Source organism: Cupressus sempervirens, chromosome 6 (assembly GCF_028749045.1).
Source record: "Cupressus sempervirens isolate cs-2001-9-10 chromosome 6, ASM2874904v1, whole genome shotgun sequence".
Classification (NCBI taxonomy): domain Eukaryota; kingdom Viridiplantae; phylum Streptophyta; class Pinopsida; order Cupressales; family Cupressaceae; genus Cupressus; species Cupressus sempervirens.
Window position 1 is genome coordinate 698,032,835 of NC_143123.1, and position 19,538 is coordinate 698,052,372.

General features: G+C 33.8%; 1 pseudogene; it reads right to left on the reverse strand.

The window, feature by feature from the left end:
• Nucleotides 1-6,421: 6,421 nt before the first annotated feature.
• LOC149554120 (G-type lectin S-receptor-like serine/threonine-protein kinase At2g19130 pseudogene) lies at nucleotides 6,422-9,575 on the reverse strand (annotated as a pseudogene).
• Nucleotides 9,576-19,538: the final 9,963 nt, after the last annotated feature.

The following is a 19,538-nucleotide window of genomic DNA, read 5'->3' on the forward strand; positions in this document are numbered from 1 at the left end:
AAAAAATTTAAAATACCTTAGAGTCAAAATTATGCTCCTATAAATTTTATCAACAATATATTACAAGTAGGTATTTCAATAATTAGGAAGATGTTCTTTTTTTTTTAAAATGATAGTAAGTGAAATCTGAGAAAAAATTATAGTTTTACATTATACTAGAGAAGAGATTTTTATTTTAGAATAGATAATTTGTTTGTTGATTGAAATAGATTTGACAAGGGAAATATGGTGGGGATTGAAAATAGTTAATTTCTAGCAAGTCCAATTTTGAATAGCTATAACAGACAAAATATACATCAAAATCCAATATTTCTTTTTTATTGCACTAGCTACATATGTCATCTAACTTTTTGATGAATAGTCCCTTTCTATTAATAAAATTTTAAGTTACATATTAAGAAAAAGGGGTAAAGGAATACAAGGATCGCCCTGTTAGAGTTCAAATGGACAAAGGCCAAAAACTTAACCACTCATCAAAAAAATCATACAAAAAGCCCTCGGGCTACAAGAGCAGTGCCAATCGAGAGGGGAGGATGAAAATCATTAGAACCCCATACATTAGCAGGCTTAGTGGGTCACATAGGAGGAGCTTATGCATCAACAACAACATCAATTTTATACTTTTATTCATCTCCCTCCACCCTCAAAGGAGAAATAGCCAAGTGTACCTGAGGGAAAAACCACTTGGGATCACTGATGGAGGAGGGCTACGAATTAGGAGAAATAGGAGGAGCAAATGGAGACCAACCAGAACCATGCCACAGGGGAGGAGATAGTGAGTATCGACAACCTCCAAAACCACCTCTATGTGAGTGGCACAAAGGCTATGACCTGGGAGTGTGAGAGTGGTGAGAAGAAGAGTTATGGTCCCATTGGTGGCCACAAGGTGGCATATGGTCTTCTGAATCCATATTAGGTGGCACTTTGGCCACCGTACATGGTGCATTCCCTGAGTGAGCCAAAATGTCTTGAAGATGGGCCACCTCGAAAGCCACCTTGTTAATCTATACTTAAATCTACTTCATTTCATTATTACATATGCAATCTTTAGTGTATATAGAAACATTTACATCAAGAAAGTTGTGAGACAATAAGACAACATTTCTATCCTTCCAAAGAGTGAACACAATCTCCAATCTCAAAGCATGCCAAATCTTAGAGTATTTAAAGGGGATCCTGGGTGAATTTCCTAGCAACATCATATGCCAAGAAAAGGCTTTTGAGTAGTAAGGCTTGAAGAAATCATGAATCTAGTGCCAATACTATTGGGCATGTCTAAAAAACCAAAAAGTATGGAGAATTTTTTTAGATTTCCCATTAAAATGGTACTGGGGGTCTATGATGTTGAAATTCTTAAGCTGAGGGCCCAAAGGAAACCCCTAAAAGAGGATGCACCAAGAAAAGTGTGCAATCTTTGGCTTAGTGATAGCTTTCGAAATAGTGGTGAATCTATATTTCCAAGTCTACTGAGAAGAATTCAAATGCCAACATTGGTTGAGCACATCTAGCATAGGAAAATAGGGGACCAACCACTAATAACCCAACTTAGGCATGTAGGTGGTCATGCAAGAGCTAGGGTACCATATCCAATCCTTCCACTAAGGCTTAACTGATTGCATACCAAGCTTGTGCATCATATGTGGGGGAACCACAGAAACTAGAAGATCACATCTCTATCAATTTGGATGGGCTAAGGGGAACTATGCCTGCATATCCTCCCAAGAGCGAAGGCTCATGGTGACTCTAGAAAATAAATCTCCAAGAGTTCTGATGCCACACTTGTAAAAATACAATGCACTGACTCCAAGGAATTTGACCAAAGGGATTTCTTTAATAGTAAACAAGATCTAAAATATATTTTAAACTTACATGAGAAAACCCATTTCTTTTGTGGTGGGAACTAGAACCCTTGATTTGGAGTATTTTTCAACAACTCAAAAATGGGCTTTGAAACTATTATTTTCTTTTCTATATAAAAAATAAGAATAATTTTTTTTTCCACTTTTACACATTTCATTAGTTTATGTACCATCTTTAAATTCCAAACACATATATCACTTTTATGTTATTCAAGTTTAATAATTTTTTATTTTATTAGCCTTTTCCTTTGTAAAATGGTGGCACTAGTTTGTCCATTTACCCATGATATGTTCAAGCTTTAGGGTTTTATCACATCTTTTACTGGGCTTTATCATGTTATATCACGGTGGATTTTGGCTATCTATACTTTATCATATGATAAATTTGGAGAGCTTTTTTTGTCATTTGGTCAAATTTATTCTCAATTTGTAACCACTAACTTTGTCTTTTTTGATCTTTAACTAATCAATTTTATAGCCTAGCTAGTTTATGCAGGTCATTATGTCCAAGAATTTTCTTGACAAATAGTCCTATCTCAAATATTTCTTTACAAAATATAATTATTTTTGGTTTCAAGATGCAAGTGTCAAAGATGAATAAGCTTGAAAACTACTCTTGACTTTTTCCTTGCAAGTTGCCTTTTCAAAGTCAACCAAACAAAAACACTTGCCTTTATTTATTGATTTTTCAGGAATATAGCTATAATTAAGGTGGGTTCTTAGTGACTTTTCAAGAATTTAGGGGATTAGACTATTTTCCATTTTTGGAATATCATAAACCTAGATGTGTTTGACTCTACATTTGAAAAACACCTATGGGGAATGAACAACTAGTTTGATTTTCTTGGGAGAGAAAAAAATGGATAGAAGATTATGCTTTTTTCCCTAGTGGAAAATAAAAAATCCAAGCTCATAAGTTACATTTCCTTTTCATTTATTGTATTACCTTTAGTGATCCTTTATTTGTGAAAAACATATCATGATAATGACTAAAGTGTGAAGAAGTGAAGCAAGCTAACTGACCCTATCTAATCAAAATCCTTCTTGAGATTAAAATAAATTAGAGGATCAATCTATCTTATATTTGGTTTTGTAGGGATATAGGCCTCAATCATGTTTACATGATTACTTTTCTTTGTATTAGAATCATAAGATGCATTTGAATAGAACACTATACTAGACACTAGTGTAGCAAACCACCTAGGCCACTCCTAAAAGTGTGATTACCTTAGTCCAATGAGTATAGTATCCTTACCAAGATACTCACCATATCATTCCTCAAGAATTTGGAGTTGGCTAATATGACATTTCTTAACCCTTTGTGTAATCCTCAACAATCATATTCAGATTAGCTCTTGGATGTGTACCTAAGTTTCCAAGTGGGAATTTTATTACTGTGTCAAATCTTGTAGGGATAAAGTGTTCTTGATTGATTCTACACATTTGTGTTTGGTCATAACTGAAAAACTAAAAAAATCTAACTAAACACAAATTGGACTCATCTAACTTTCTAAAAAAATATTAAAATTTGATAAATTTCCTTAACAAAAAGTGTGAATTCTTCAATCTATTAGTTTTGCATATGACCTAGGATCATCCCACCATTGTATCATATGAAGAACACCCATATATCATACAAAACAAGCTTTATATTATTGGAAACAATAGTTGGAACAATTATTATGTTGACATTGATGTCAAACCTTACTAGTAAGACATTTACTAACAATTTAAAGTGCCATATTTGTTGCTTGATGAAGAGGATGGGAAAAGAGAGATAACTAGATGAACTAGTGTAGTTGTTTAGATAAGAGGAGAAAGTATGTTGGAATTACAATAGGTACTTTATCAAATAGTACTTGACAAGATAATGTGTTGTTTAATCAATATATTTAGTGAAGAAGACAATTGAGTTGATGTATAGAAGAGAAGACAAGGTGTTGACTAAAACACTAAACTTGACCAAGTGACAGTTTTATTAGGTCAAAGAAGCAGAAGATTAAGGAACTTAAACAATTTCATAAGTAAGAGATTTTTCTAAATTTAGTCAAACTATAATTATGTTATAAATAATTCAATTAAATGTAGTTTTTGTCTCGTCTTTCATGAATAACAATTCACAAGAAGGCATATAAGAGTACACTTAGTCATTATCTAAATGTAGATGATGTTCACATAAGTGATGTCACCCATACAAATGCTAAGTACTACTCCACCTCAAAAATTATTTTAGTATTTTTTAATATTTAGATACAATAAAATTTGTACCTTTTTGAAATAATAATTAGATTCAATCAACTTTACTCTATAGATTGTATATTTTACATTTTAGTTAGTGTCTAATTTTTTAATTTTAAAAAAGTTGTTTAAGTATGTTTTTTTAAATTTAGGTCTACTAAAAACTTGTACTTTGAAAATTATCAATCTACTTCAATTTATAGATTTTATCTGTTTTATTTTGTTAGTTTTATTTTTCTTTGAAACCTTTTTTAGTTTATTATAGAAAATTCATTTGATAATTGTTAAAAATTAGTTCTAACTAATTTTGCACCTTTGAAAATTATTAATTAAATTATATCCAATAATTATACAGGAGAAAATTATATTTCAATATTTACCATGATTTTTAAGTAAACTAATTTATAAATTTTCTTTTAAAAATTAAAAAGAAATAAATAATGAATCGCAATACTTTTATGAAATAATAGATCATAAACTACAACAGTAACTTAGATTTTAATCGTACAAAATTTAAGAGTACAAAGATAGATATTATTATTTTTATGTCAATCAAACTTCTATGAGTGTGATTGAAAGTTATTTAATTTAAATCAATATTTAAAATTTATTAAGTCATCTTTTTCCCTCTGATGTATAGCGACAATAAACGTGTTCCACTTGGCAAATATGCCTGTTGTGAAAAATCATTGATTCTGATGAATATGAACTTCATCTATTTTGAATACTACAAAATGTAACGGAGGAAATTCCTCCACAATTTGGGAATTTAAGCAAGCTTGAGTAGCTGGATATGGTTATCTCTGGCATGTAGGGACCAATCCCATTCGAACTGGAGAGGCTCGAGAAGCTGGATATTTCATTCTTAGAAGAGAATTCCCTGTCTGGTCCTATTCCTCTTCAGGTGAGATGCCCTGGGATATTAAAGTCATTGGAACTGTCCATCAATGAACTCATCGTTGAAATATCTTCAAAATTCAAAGAGCTCAAGGAGCTGAAGCTTTTCAACCTGTTGATCTATGAGTTGCATGGGGAGATTTCATCTTTTATTAGGGATCTGCCCAATTTTGAGGTTCTGCAGCTGTTGGAAAATACTTTCAGGGGACCGGTGCCTCAGCATCTCAGGAAAAATGATGGGCTTGTGGAAGTGGATGTTTCCTCCAACAGATTGACTAGTTTGATTCCTCCCAATCTTTGCAATGGCAGAAAGCTGAGGATTTTCATCATTCGCAACAAGTTGTTCTTCGGTCCCATTCCAGAGACTCTGAGAGCCTACATATCTCCGGTGAGAGTCCGAATGGGGCAGAATTATTTGATCAACTCGATTCCTATTGGACTGCTCTATTATCCTAGACTAAATATGAGCAAATTGCATGTTACATCACTCACCGGAACCATACCAAAAAGAGGAGGAAAGCTCCATCAACATGTTTTTGATCATTAGTACTCTTCCTTAAGCCATGCCCAAATCTACTAAGGAGGCTACAAAATTGGAGAACCTATTTTGTCTAACACTGTACCTCCCATTTGCAACCGTGAATCCTTATTTGAGGACCATTTTTATAGCTACTAACATAACACCAATTGAAGAAAGAAAAACATTGAGGTGTTTCTCTGCGATTTGGCTCAAAAAGGCCATCTGATGTCGCCTAGCTCTTCCTGACGTATTTATAGACACCTGTGATTCCATCTCATACAAGGAAACTACACCTTCCAATGTCCTATTGGAGAGAGAGACAATCACTTTAGGAGAAATATCACTTCATACAGATTGAACTCCCAAGGTATTGAAAATAGTCAATGAAGTATTTAAATACCACAAGCATTTGACATGATACAGGTTAATCTAGAAAGCTACATGTCTCATTCAAAGTTCTTTTACTGTGTCAAGAATACATTTCATTCGATATGAATGAAAGAAATAATTTTTGAAATATGCAATTGGAGTAGGAAATGAATATGTATTATGCAACAATTATAAAATCTAAAAGCTCACTAAAATATGGAAATGGAAGAGCTTGATATTGTTATGCAACAAAGAAGTAATATAAGCCAGAGTTTATTCGACATATAGTTGAGAAGACATTTCACATAATAAATTAGCATCATTCGAAGGTGTAGTTTTTTTCGAAGGAGTAAAATCAAGTCTATTTTTAGTGTCTCATAATGATGGCTGAAGGATTCAACCATTCTCCATAGAAAACTGTTTTAAAGTAGTATAACACTATATAAATGCTAACTCTGAAATCAAACAAACATGCCAAAAACAAGTGGATGAGCAGTTGAGAAATGGACATGTTTTGAATAATAATACTAATATCACGTATGTTTCAAAAAATACAAATATCATTTACATCTTACTACAGCGTACCTGTTGCACACTAAAGTGCGATTGCTAGTATTATTATATGGAGAGGCCACAACAAGGTAGTGATTATCCACCCACAAAGTAGTGACTATCCAGCCACAAGTTTAATTATTTGTATATAACTTTTTACAACATTTAGGAAAAAAGTGTCTTCATATCACTGGCTAAACTCATGGTTACAAAATGGTTGGCCAACAACAATCCATGTATGTAAAACACTGCAACTCTAATTTTGGTGTCTTCCACAAGTGTTGAAAAACTATGAACATTTTTGGTGTCTTCCACAAGTGTTGAAACCTATGAACATTATATATCACTATTGGTACTAGTGTTTGTTTGGTCTACTTGCTTGTGCATGAGGGCGTAGTACTGGATCTTTGAAATTTGTGTTTGCATCTTCCCTTCCAACATTAGCACCACTTGCCTAATGCCCGGCCTCACTTCCTCATCCTTTTCAATGCATAACAACCCTACAATACTTGCCCTTCTCACCTCTTCAACGTCTCCCTCGTCTGCAATACCTTCCTCCACAATATCAGTTGTGTTGCCATTATAAATTTGAGTAGCAGCCCATGCGGGAAAGTAATACTTATTCGAGTCTTGAACATTTAAATCCAGATTTCTTCTGCCAGAAATGATCTCTAAGAGTGTCATACCAAAACTGTAGACATCAACCTTGGGAGTAATGGGAAGACCAGAGATCCACTCGGGAGCCAAGTATCCTCTTGTTCCTCTTGTCGTGGTGAGGACGCGGCTGAAATCTCTACCCACAAGCTTTGCCAACCCGAAATCTGCTAACTTGGGTGCAAAGTTAGTATCCAGAAGAATATTGTCAGGCTTGACATCGCAGTGAATGATGCAGTCTCTGCATTCTTCATGAAGATAAAGTAACCCTCTTGCGGTGCCTAATGCAATCTCAAATCTGGTCTTCCAATTGAGTACCTTCTCTTTACCTTTGGAATTGCTTGAGAAGAGTAAGGAATTAAGAGAGCCGTTAGGCATGAAATCATAAACCAGAAACCTTCTGGATGCTTGTGCACAAAACCCTCGAAGCCTGACCAAATTGGCATGCTGTATGTTTGCCAGAGAACTGATTTCTGCTCGGAACTGCTTCTCATCTTGTCTCTGTACACCGCTCATCTTCTTTACCGCCACAGGCGTACCGTCTACAAGGCGTCCTTTGTACACCATGCCAAATCCTCCGCTCCCCAGCTTCGACCTGAAATTCCTAGTCGCAATCTTCAACTCCATGTAGCTATACATTCTTAGAAAGGAATTGGTGGAATCTCCTACACTTTCCATCGATCGTAGCCACTGCCGATGCCGATGCCGCCTCCACATTAAGATTGAAATGATCCCCAATGCAACAGCGAGAGCACCAACAACAATTGGGGTCCTGTGTTTGAAGGAGGACGATTTCTTAGTCTTGGAAAGTGCAGAAGCACATACTCGAATAAAAACATTTGATTTTCTTTTTGTTGGAAGAGAGCTATGCATGTTCAATATATCACCCGACCAGATTTGGCAGGGCCCTGAAGGCAGATTGAAAGCAAATGCAGCGCAGGAGCAGTTGAGGAGGCAGGCTTTCTGGCAATCTTTCTTCGTGGTTGCAGGGTATGACAAAATGGAATCAACATCAGCCAAAGTGTTGATCAGCTCTTTGAATCCGTCCGTGCTTCCATTGTTAGTATTGCAGTTCAACGGGCTCTGCCGAACACAGCCACTGGACCACGCCTCTCGCGAATCCCAGGCTCGAGTGTCTGCTGGGGCGAAGCCTTCCACGCAGCTGCAGAACTGAACATTGTTGGAGTTGCAGATTCCGTAGGCTCCGCACAAACCATATACGGAACAGGAATCTGCTGGTCGAGACCAGAACATGTTCCATTTGCCGTCATCAAGCAGACCATATGATTGCAGTTCTCCAGACTTTGTTAGGACGAAACGTGAGAGCACATTTTGGGTACCATTCTGTGTATACTTGAAATACCAGCCAGACTTGGTGCTTTCAATGCCGATATTGTAGAAGAAGACTTGGTTTACCATCCTTGGAATTCCGCTGAAAGACTCGCCGTTCCAATTCCCGCTTGCCGAATACTGTACAGAGTTGTTCCATATGAGCACCGTTTGTTCGGCTCCAGATGGGTCCACTTGATATGAGAAAATCCCAGGAGCAGGATCGACTGAGCTTGTCCAAGAGACGAGCTTTTGCTGCCCACCGAACCTTGTCCCTGGTAACAAGGTGTCCACGGGATAGTCGAAACTCTGCCAAACAGCTTCAGATTTGTTGGCATCACTGAACATCACAAAATTACCAGAATCTAGTAAAACAGCCTGTGAAGACCTTCTGGTCACATTGACGGACCAAAGAGATGCACCCATTGCGTCAAACAGTCCAAGATCACCTCCTTCTGAAAGCTTCAAAACGCCAGGACTTTCTCTCGCCGGAGTCTCCCTGTTGGCCACCCAAACAATCGTCCTCTCTGTTAAATTGGCATACCAGATGCCAATATACCAGTTACTCGTACCATCTGGGCTGAAAAATCCCAATTCAAATGTGCCATTTCTCGAAATTATTGTCTGATTTCTAGTCATCGATTCGCCCAAGGAAAGAGTATGTCCACCTTTGACTGCAGAACCACAAGTTTTCAGTTGGATACACACTATAAATACACAGATGCAGAACTTTTTCCTGCTTTCCTCCATCACTCCCAATACAAGTAGAATGGAAATTATGCTCAGCCGGAAACCCCAGAAAGAGAAAACTCACTCCCAACTCAAAGTTTCCAATTTCCCAGACGCCAGAGGTGGAAATTCATTTTAAAGAGGTTGGAGTGCTTGCATAACGTTGGGCCTCAATTGTTTTTTGGATATGACTGCCATTCACAAAATCAAGTTGAGGGTGAAAAGCATAGCGTTCTTCCAAACACATGGAAATTTATTTGGTAATGTTGCGTGTGAAAGATTTGAGAGAAGCAACTCTACTCATATGTCAAACGTTGGCCACGATAGAGTGAGAAGACATTTCGAATGGGAGAAATATCAAAAGTTGGACATATCTGCAAAAATCTTTGGAAGGGCCAAAGTCAGTCATATGAGCAATAGTTTTCGAAAGGGCAATGAATTCACGTCAAGTCTAGCACGTTCCACGACTCTTGAGCAATCGTATTGCTTTTTGAAGATGACGTATACCTACTATAGCATGTTTGTTAAAATATTGTATAAAATTTATTTTAAAATATTGGTGGATCCCAAGTCTTAAACATTACATACTAAGCTTTGATATAGTGTGCGCTCTTAATTGTAGGTCCCACTTTAATTTTCTCTTTCTATTAAATTCTTTTCATTTCAATATATTTCTTTAATTACAACTAAGAATGGTTTAAATATATTTGTTCACAGTAAGCATATTGCTATTGTGGTGGCCTATTTATAGTTTTAAAAAAGTGCTTGGATGGTTTACGAGAGTCAGCAATAGTGTGGAGACAGCCTTGGTGGTAATGGTGATTTGATCTTCTAAGATTTTGAAATCCAAAAAAATCTAGAGAAGCATCTTGGCATTTCAAGCAAATGCAATCAATACTACATTAAATGCATCCATTAATGTGTTTAGAGATCAAATCATAAGGAGCAATACAAATGATGACCTACTTTAGAACTTTTGTTGACTATGACCAATCAGGAAAGGAGATTATATAAGAATATGTTGGCCCCCCATGATTTTAACTGGACAAGGTAGATCATGTTTTTTATGTTTGATGAAATAACAAGATTTAATGTAGGCCACCCTATTCTTTAAACTTTTATTTTTTATTGCATGAATGAAGTATATTTAGTAATTTCATTAATAAATTTTTTTTATTGTATTTGATATTTATAAAGTTGTAAATTAGATATAATGTTAAAAAATCAAATAATATAGATAAAAATATTTAAAGTTTTACACTATCTTGTTCAAACACAACACTCTTCTAAATCTATTTTCTAACATGCCATGGTAATTTTAATCATGTTTCAGTTTCTTTTGTTTTGGAAAAAAAAATCAGGGCATTAAACAAAAAATTAATTCAAAAAATAACACAAAGTAAGGTGGTAGTTGGGAGCCTCCATATGAAAATGTGTGCTTGCCTAATTTGTCGATCGTGTCTTACCATCTTCTTGGACTTAAATTTATCTTAGGGTGGTTTAGTAATTTGGAGAAAGTTTGAGATTATTATGAAGAAAATAGGAAGATGAATGAGAATAAATTAAGCATAGAGGAAGTCGTTGATGAAGAAGAACTGCCTCCTGAAGAGTTCAAATTCATTTGTAGGCTTTAACCCATTTGTATTGATGACAATTTTATTGCAAAATTTAAATGCCAAATTCATCTAAAGAGGTAGCAACCTTTAGTGGCAAATAAATAAATTAAAAGAGATTAAATACTAGAATATCCCACTGCAAAGTCCACCATATCACTGACAAAAAATCATAATTACAAGATAGAAGGGCTCTTGCCAACCATGTCATTCTGTGTGCAACATCTTTCCTAATGGCATGCATCAAAAAATTCTAAATTTTTTAAACTTTGATTTCTACATTTCTTTATCTTAATTGAAATTTGAACTCCTTTGAAATCTGCTAAAGAGTGGGCAATACTTATTATAAAATATAATTGAAAATAAAATAAAATTATGAGATGCACAAATATGTTTCAGAAATATAAAAAATTACCAATAGACATGTTCAAGATAATTGAAAATCTTGAAATAATAAAATTTGTAAATTATAAAATTGGCAAACTTTGACTTATGTTTCTTGTTTCCTAGTTAAAAATTGAAAACCTTTGAAATTTATTATAAGAATAAGCAATGTTTATCATAAGCTCTACTTTTTATTTAAATCAACATTGTAAGAACTACAAATATTTTATTAAAAAATAAATTGTGTTATTATTGTAAAACTTTATTTATTCTAATAACTGTCTTAAATAAATATTTTGAAAATTGTTAAATATATTTATTTTTTGTAGACAGCTAACATTTATTTTTAAATGATTATGTTTGCAAGGTATTTGGGAATTTTTGAAAGAGTATCACAAGTTGTGGTAAGACTTCAAGTGATGCACTACCCCAGTAGCCTATTGTGTGAATCCATTTTTAAAATGCTCAAATTCTTACCACACTTTTCATAATTTTAAGGGACTTAAGTCTTAAAACTTGTACATTGCATGACTATAATACATAATTTTTTTGATCCATCAAAAGAGAAAAAAGATACATCTCTAATGTTGAAGAGGTGCAACAAATGGTGATGATGGTGAACATCGACAAATTCGTCTAAGAAATAACATTTAGTTTGCTAATGCCATTGAGATAGTAAAAAATCATGACTTCTTTTTGGAATTGAGTTATATGTTTGTTTAGAGGTTGAAATAGGCCAATTCTAAAAAATTGTAACAAGATGTCTTGTTTCGTACAAAAATGATAGACTGATGAAAAAATATTTTACACAATAAAGTCGATAAACATTGCAAGATTGAGAGAGGAAATAGGCCAAAAGTATCATCGAATGTGCAAACAAATGTGTCTACTCTAGTGAAGAATATTTGATGTCTAAACTCTATATCTGACCTCTCGAAGTTTCAAAGCTTGGACCTTTTAGCATTTGGAAACCTTCCCTAAATAGATATAGAAAATATTTCTAGGCATTGGATTATATTTCTTTCAAAATGAGGGAAACATTTTGAGGGGGACTAATTTATGTCTAATATAATATCTATTTAAAGTCATGACAAGATATCAATTTATTAGTACCTGCTAAAGGCAGGATACTATTGCAATCATCCAATCCAATTTTAGAATTAAGCTAACCAATCATATTAAAGAATCAATGCAACTACTATAATTTATAATTATTTTTAATTTTTCATAATAATATAAATCCTATTTTTCCTTAACTTGATTGGTCAATTCTAATTTTGGTAAGCTTTAAAAAAAAGTTCCCATATAAATAGAGATTTTTTAACATGTAATAGAAATCTTGTTTTTGAAGTATTTGAAAACAACAATTAAAGATGCGGACCTAACCCCAAGTAACAAAAGGGCTGAAGAATCATCTGGAGGTAACCTCCTAATTATCTACCCTGTGCCATCTTTAAACTTCAAGAAACAAAATATGTCCATAGCATAAATGACAGTATTATCAGTCCTTAATCTAACATGCATAATAGACTGTAAAATAGACTAGTAGCTCCTAAAGAAAATGTTGCTATTAAAAGACATAAACATAAAAACTAAACCCCCATGGGGTGTTAAGTTCAAAGCAAGGTGCATAAAACCACACCAAAAAATAATACCGGTACTAGGGCTAGTTGTTCTCTTCCTTCTCTTGCTTGTTCTCCTTCTTTTACTTACAAGCATTCTTGTCTGCATCCTCCCCCTTTACCTTATCTAGTTTGTCCATAATGGTCTTTAGCTAGTCCTTGATTAGAAACCCATAGATGGATCAGGTGGTCTCAATAGCTTTGCCCAAGTCCTTCTCATCCTTGTTAACCTACAGGAAGTATAAGGTTGTGGCTGCAAAGTGCATGACCTTGGTGGAAAACTCCACCAAAGTTTTGAATCTCTAGCAGATACCAGTTTGATTATCAGCCAGGTCCTTCATAGATTGCCCCAACTTTTCCAGTCTGGCTTTAGTGTGTCTGTGCTTCCCTTTATTCCCAACAACTTTGTTGGTTTCTTTCCTAGAGGAAGTTATATCCTCCCCCCAACTTCTAGCTGGGATAGCCTCTAGGGTATCAGAGATGTGGGAAGGGCTAATAGGGTTGGGGGTATGCTTATTATCTTGAGGTAATCTCTTCCTTTTTGTAGGTTTGAACTTGCCATCAAATGATTAAGAGGTAGAACCTTTCTTGAGGGGTGTCTTAAAATTTTCAAACTAGAGATGTTTACTAGTTCTCCTAGTGCTCTATGTGCCCTTTCTAGTATTTGAATCCAACTCTATGAGGCTAATTTTAAACTTAGGGTCCCTTTTAACATTTGGGCTAGGGGTTTGCTTGAATTTCTTTTGGTGAGGACCAGGGCCTAGGTCCAAAGAGACTTGGAGGGTGACAAAGGCCAGAGGGTTAACCAAAAGAGGCAAATTTTATGGATATATAGTTTGTTCATAAGCTCTTGATAAATAAGGTAGAATGTTTTACCCTCCTCATGTTTTCTCTTGGTCTTATAAATTGAGTCTTCAAGTGAATGCAATAACAAAAATGGGAAGGAAATGTGGTCAAGATTCTTAAAGTGATTCAAAAGTAGGAGAGTGGTAATAATAGATTACCTGAAAGTGGTTGTCTAGGGTGATATACTGCATAATTGCATATCAGATGGCATCCCAAGGCTTAGGGAGGACATCCAGTGATAAAAATGTTGTTTTACACATGAAAAGTTGCACATTTATTTTCCATTAATGACAATGTTATTTGTCTTTATCTTATTTTATTTCAATATAAAAAAATTTCAATTGTCTTGTCACATTTCCAAATTAAAGTAGATAATATAGAAAATTTATGACTTCATAATTAATTTATATTTTATATTATTATCAAAATTAATATTAGAATTTTAATGAACGTAAGTGGTTAGTTTTGTAATCATAAGTTTAAAAACAAATATATCTTATCTTTGCATTTTATATATTTTTAAAATTTATTTGAATATTTTTTTTACTTTAAACAAAATTTAACTTTTAATGTTTGTATATTTATTTATAACATACAATATATAAATATTTTGACAATTATTTTATTTATTCATGTAATACATCAATTAACTTCACCAAATTCAAGTGACATCTTTAAAGTGTGGTTGGTTCCTTTATTTATTTATTTCTTTCTTCCATCCCTCTCCTTAACAAGCAAGCATATGTTTCATACCAAGTTTGGGAGGAAATGACGTAGAAACTCCATTATTTATCTTCAATTTTGAGTGATAAAATTTGTGACCCCCTTTCTCTTGTGCTATGTAAGGAAAAAGGTATCCACTTTACTTGTATACTATTTCATTTTGTTCTCAAACTTTTGTAATTTTACACATCTATGATGCAACCTCTGGATAGTTTGTCCTCCATAGTCATAATATTTTCTAGGACTTTCTTAGGCTTACTCCAAGCCTCCTATGGTTTATCTAGGTGCCCTATTCACTAGATTATCTCTCTCCTATCCTCTCACACTTCACTACCAAGTTATATAATTGAATCATACACTCAAACTCTCCAATTGTGTTCTCCTTACTTTCTAGCCAATCTTGAATTCTAATCAAACTTGGCATTTAGGATACCCTTGATGAGTGGGAGGCTTCTCCATGAATTTTACACACCATAAAAACGTCCTAAACCTATGTTGAAATGGGTTTCTAAGTTTTCTTATCCAAACTATCAAAGTTGTTCAATTAGGCCTACTAGGATTAAGCCTCCTAGTTGAGTTTTAGGCCTTCAATTCAAATCTTTCACAAAAAAGAACCCAACTTTTTTAAAGATATGGATTAGAAAATCTATAATATTTTTCAAGTTTTAGGTCTCCACATTGTCTGAATATAGGATGCCTAAACACAATGGTTTTAGGATAAAACTGAAGCATGAACTAGGTCCAATTGAAAAGGACTTTAAAACCAATGGTGAAATCTTGTCCACTTCACTAGATCTACTTCATACATCCCTCTTTCACCTACACAAACTCAATTGAACTATACAATATATTCAATCCCCCATTCACTTATTGCAATGACTGATTTTGCATCAGTTTTAAAATACTTGCATTGCTTCCTAGGGCCCCAAAAACTATGTAGAATATGTACATAGGATCTTATTTTGTTTCCAAAAATTCCATGAGAACTCATAGTAGAAACTCATGGGGGAGCCATTTTAACAAAAATAGTCAAACCAGGGATAGTAAACTGTGTCTGTATGCACCCTGAAATGGTTGCCTAGACTATGGGCCTCCATTATTCAATTTATCAAATTTCCTGAATCAAGGTTTACAATATTTTATTCAATTAATTCAAATCAATTACTTTGATCAAATTGTAATTAATTCAATTATTTCAACATTTTGTAAGGTTTGATCATTTTATCCTAAGTCTTATTTAATTAAAAGAAAACCTCTTTTTTGATTAAATAATTAATCCACATTTAATTAATTAAGTGAAAAACCCCTCTTTTAATTTTAATTTTTTGATTAGTAAATAGTCGAGTCCATAATAATTGATTATAATAAAATTTTAAAACAATAGCATTCCACTGTTCAAATGGGCACTGGTAAGAAAGAATGGGGAAAGAAAACCTCTAGTCTAGCTTGGGACCATGGTCCTTTATTATTACAAAATAAAAGGGGCATACCCCAGTCAACATATCCTTATTACAAATATTACAATCTTAGATCTTGATGAACTAAAATGATAAAAATATATCTCCTTAAAGTTTCTAGTAACCTCTTGGCAAGGATACACTACTTCTCTTTTGAAAATTGAATCTGAATACATTTTATCCCTATCTGCTCATGTCCAATCAAGTTGATTAATGAAATAACATGATTTAAAGCAAAATTTCTATTTATCTCTAATTAAAGTCAAAAGAATACTTAATAAGATGTCTATTGGAGAATCCAAGAAATGAATTAACATTCATATACATAATATAAAGATAGATTAGGCCTGACCCATAAAGGAGAAATTAGACACCTACCCAAATAGCCTCCTATAGAAATTTAAATGAGCTAACTTGACATTCTTATCTAAATCTTATACCTAAATATCACTAATAGATAACATCTATCATACACAAAACATGATAAACCTCCCTAATAGAGGGAGTATGAAAAAAATTAAAGAAGTGGCTCGTAGCCATCACTCATCTATAGCTCCATACACTAGACTACACTTTTACTAAGCTAACCAACACATAAAGAAGCCCACCATAATACAAATATATAACATATCAACTAATAATTTAGGATTTATAAGAGAAGATGAATATTACAGCTCAATCCATATCATAGAGTCTAGTACTAATCCAAAGATTACTAAAATAATATAAGGGGGAAAAACTATTAGGGCCCTCAGAATTCATTATTCATACTCCATAATATCATAGCCCAATTGAGAAAGGATTTTCATATCAACTCTGAATATCTCTCAAAATAGTCCACCTTAAGATAACATCATTCAAATGGAATCCCCCACTAAACTAAATGAGTAATCTAACTACAAACTACCTTAGGGGTATGTGCAGGATCATGGTGTGCCAAAAAGTGGTGATGTGAAAAAAATAGAGTTTGAACACATCTAAAAGTGCTTCAAAATCTGCTCTAACTCTTTTCCACCTATCCAAGTACCTAGCCTGGAAGGAAAGGTCGAGCCTTATCGGATATCCGATCTAATATCGAATATCCGATAATCATATGAAATTATTAGTATAATATTATAATATAATATAATAATAATAATAATAATAATAATAATAATAATAATACTATAATATAATAATAATATTATTATTATATGATAATTGTATAATATTATACTATAATAATAATATTATATTATAATGATATAATATAATATTGAATATTATAATATATAGTAATGTAATATAATATATATATATATATATAATATAATATAATATAATACATTATAATAATATAATATAATAATAATATAATATAATAATAATATAATAATATAATATAATATTTCAAAGCTATATGTTATATGTTATATATCTTATATATAACATATAAGATATGCGGATAATCAGATATCCAATACCTATAACATTACTTTAAAAAAAAAGAGCAGACCCACAGGCCCTTATTTCTCACATTTTGGGGGCCAATATTAGCGAGCGACCAGATATCAGATATAGGATCGGATATCAGATATTAAGGTATTTTAAAAAAAAAAAAAACTATTTTTTAATCTAAATTTGATAGATTTTAGCATGATTTTGTTTGTTTTAGTTGAATCTAGGGTTTTTTTAAAAAAAAAGGTTAACATTAAGGTTTTTTAAACATATATATTACATTTTGCAATTCAATAGGAATGGCTGATCAAAATGATGACACTGAGGCAGGGAATAATATTCCTCATAACCCCCCACCAAATGATCTAGTAGCCCCACAAAATTGTCCACCAAACGATCCTCTACCCCCTCAAAAGCCTCCTCGAATCGAGGATTTGATAAATGAAAATCTCACCGAGTTGAGAGGTTTGCATAGAACATATAATAATGTATGCACATTGGCTCCTATGTTATCCACGTTAAACACCATAGTGGATAATATTGAAACCCTTACAAACCAACAAAAGGCCGCTCTTTGTTGGTGTGATCAAATGCATGAGATGTTTGATGATGGTTTCGATTATGATGAGGTTGCAGCCCTCAACATAAGCAAAAATACTTTGGCCAGCCTTTTTGCGAACCTGAAAATGGGTTTACCAGTTGACCCAAAAAAATCCAAACTATCGATTAAATGGTGCACAAATGATGCCATACGTGCAAACTTTTAGGATTGTTGGTGGATGGTCTTTGATATCCCTCCACATGGCAATTTAGACATACCATTTTATTTCCTTAGAAAATTATATGCTGAATTTGTGTTGAAACTTAAAGTGAACTATTGGAGCATGAAGCCTGACATGGGCTTAGGACTAGGAGCTCCTCAGGATAGACCTTCTTCCCAGTGGAAGAAAGTTGGCACTTTTGTCCCCTCCACTGATATCTCCCCTCCTCCTCAAGTGCACCATCCAGATATTATGACAGAGGCTAGCTCTCAAACCATCAAAGCCATTCATAGACTGAGTAGCCTCATGATATCTCAGGCTAGGTCAATCCTACCTCCTCGTGTTGATGATGTTGGTGCCAGTGCATCATCGGCTAGCTCATCACACGTTTGTGTGCCTCACACTTGCATTACATGCAAGAATATTTTCCTGGGTCCCATAGGTGATCTTCCTGAGTATCATTTTGTATTAGACAAGGATATACTAGACACACACGCAGAGGCTACAGACCCTGATGCGAGAGAGGAGGGAAATGCAGAGGCATAGACTCCTTCGGTGTCGATACGTGTATATATATATTTGTTATGACATATGTGATTTAAAGTTAATTTTTATAATAAAGTAATTTTAATTTTTAAGCCATATTGACTTTTATATGTATGTGATCTTCATTCATATTTAGTTGATGACCGAGGAGGAGCTCAGACAAATTGATGATGCCACACTCTTGGCCATTTCATTTGGCCTTGAGACATCTATGGTATATTATTTTGTGTTCGCATTTTTTTTCCTATTTGATATTGTAGCATATATGGCTGCTAATCTTTCTTTTATCTTGCAGGTAGAACTTGTCCTAGAGAGACAAAGTGCAGAGGGTGAGCCAGCACGCATTGACAAAGGAAAGGCAATTAGGCACTTTCTATTTGATTAAATATCAATGCATTCTTGTAAAATGTTTTTGGTAATCCCATTTAATTAAATTCTTTATTGTATATAGGGCATCTCTACTGGTGATGAGTTTGTACAGATTCCACGTCATAGACCATTAGGGATTTCCATTCACACTGAGAGCCCCATTGTATGTATAAGTATCATTTATTTTTTATCATCCTTATCTTCATAAATAAATTCAAAACTAATTTCCGTGATATTAACTACTACTATTTTGTATCTCATAGGAGACTCCTAGTGCACATGAGGTCCAACAGGAGAGTTATGTAGATTTGATGATGCGGCCACTCACTCTTGAGGAGGAGCCTACAATAGTAAGTTGTAGTTTGAATTCATGATTAAATATGTTATAAATTTAGCATGCTATGAATTATAATGTTATAGTTTAAATTTTATATTCATCTAACAAAGGTATTTGAACATATACAACCCACAATCAGAGAGGTACTAGCATTGCTGAGGGCATACGAGAGGACTCCTGACCAGCGCAGGAGGTTGATGAGAGAGGTATTTATTATGAAATTTTGATAGTATTAATCTCCATTACAAAAAATATCATTATGCATTTGAGTAATTCAATGTTAGATACATAGAATC